Source organism: Grampus griseus, assembly GCF_964374135.1.
Source record: "Grampus griseus genome assembly, chromosome: 12".
Taxonomy (NCBI): Eukaryota; Metazoa; Chordata; class Mammalia; order Artiodactyla; family Delphinidae; genus Grampus; species Grampus griseus.
The window spans coordinates 59,166,844-59,168,518 of NC_139006.1; the positions used below are offsets into that span (position 1 = coordinate 59,166,844).

At 36.1% G+C, this 1,675-nt stretch overlaps 1 pseudogene across 1 annotated transcript; it reads right to left on the bottom strand.

The window, feature by feature from the left end:
- Positions 1-975: 975 nt before the first annotated feature.
- Positions 976-1,374, bottom strand: LOC309831049 (large ribosomal subunit protein eL32-like; annotated as a pseudogene). Its single transcript has one exon. The product of its transcript is annotated as a large ribosomal subunit protein eL32-like (transcript).
- Positions 1,375-1,675: the final 301 nt, after the last annotated feature.

Consider the following 1,675-nt stretch of genomic DNA (forward strand, 5'->3'; position numbering starts at 1 on the left):
CTATTATGATGATCATATGATTTTTATTCTTCAATTTGTTAATGTGGTGTATCACATTAATTGATTTGTGGAAACTGAACCATCCTTGTATATCTGGGATAACTCCCACTTGGTCATGATGTATGATCCTTGTAATGTATAGCTGAATTCAATTGACTACTATTTTGTTGAGGATTTTTGCATCTATATTCATTAGTGATATTGGCCTGCAATTTTCTTTTCTGTGATAACCTTGTCTGGTTTTGGTGTCAGGTGATGCAGATCTCCTAGAATAAGTCTGGAACCATTCCCTCCTCTGAAATTTTTGGAACAATTTGAGAAGGATAGGTGCTAACTTTCCTTCAAATGTTTGGTAGAAGTCATTCCCCCTCAACTTTTGTTTGTTGGAAGGCTTTAAATTACTGATTCAATTTCATTACTGATAATCGGTCTCTTCATATTTTCTATTTCTTCCTATTTCAGTCTTGGGATTTTGTAAATTTCTAGGAATTTGTCCATTTCTTCTAAGTTGTCTGTTTAATTGGCATATAATTGTTTGTAGTAATCTCTTGTAATCCTTTGTATATCTGTGTGGTGTCAGCTGTAACTTCTCCCTTTTCACTTTTTTGATTTGGGTCCTCTCTCTTTTTTCCTTCATTATTCTGGCTAAGATTTACCAATTTTGATTATCTTTTCAAAGGATTAGCTTTTAGCTGCATTGATCTTTTCTCTTCTTTTTTTTTTTTTTTTAGTCTATTTTGTATATTTCTGCTCTGATTTCATTATTTCTTTCCACTAACTTTGGGTTTTGTTGAGTCTTCTTTTTCTAGTTCTTTTAGGTGTAAGTTTAGATTGTTTATTTGAAATTGTTCTTGTTTCTTGAGGTAGGCCTGCATAGCTATAACTTCCCTCTTAGAATCACTCTTGCTCATCCCATTGATTTTTTTCTGAGTTTCGTGGTTTTATTAACACAAACACAATATGCACCTGAGCTATCTATTCATTTTCTTTGTTATGCAGGCTGGCATTGAGATTGGTGACTCTGATGGCCATCTGGGCTGCTCTTTCCACAGTGGTTTTGCAGTTCTTGGAGGAGACGTTGTGAACAATCTCAGCACAGTAAGATATTTTGCACCTTAGAAGCACTTCAAGCTTGTTGATATTGTGGACCAGGAACTTCCAGAAGCACACGTGCTTTATTTCCTTGTTACTGTCATAACAGATGTGGAGCGTCAAGATCTGACCCTTGAATCTCCTGCACACCCTGTTTTCACTGCCTCTGGGTTTCTACCAGTTACAGTTAATTTTGACGTATTGGTCTCACTGGTGCTGGATAAACTTCTTGATCCTCTTTCTGATGATCTTGGGCTACACAAGGGGTCTGAGGGCAGCCATGATGCTGAGTTCGTGATGGTTGTCATCTCTGTAGGCAGTGCTGAGGAAAAGCCAAACTATTGATTTTGGATCATTGTGTTTTCATTTGTCTCCAGATATATTTTGATTCTCTCTTTGATTTCTTAATTGACCATTTGGTTGTTTAGTAGTATACTGCTTCCATATATTTATGGTTTTCTGCAGTCTTTGTGTGTGTGTGCGTGTGTGTGTGTGTGTGTTTGATTTCTAGACTCATAGCATTGTGGTCAGAAAAGATACTTGATATTATTTCAGTTTTCTTAAATTTACTGAGACTTGTTTT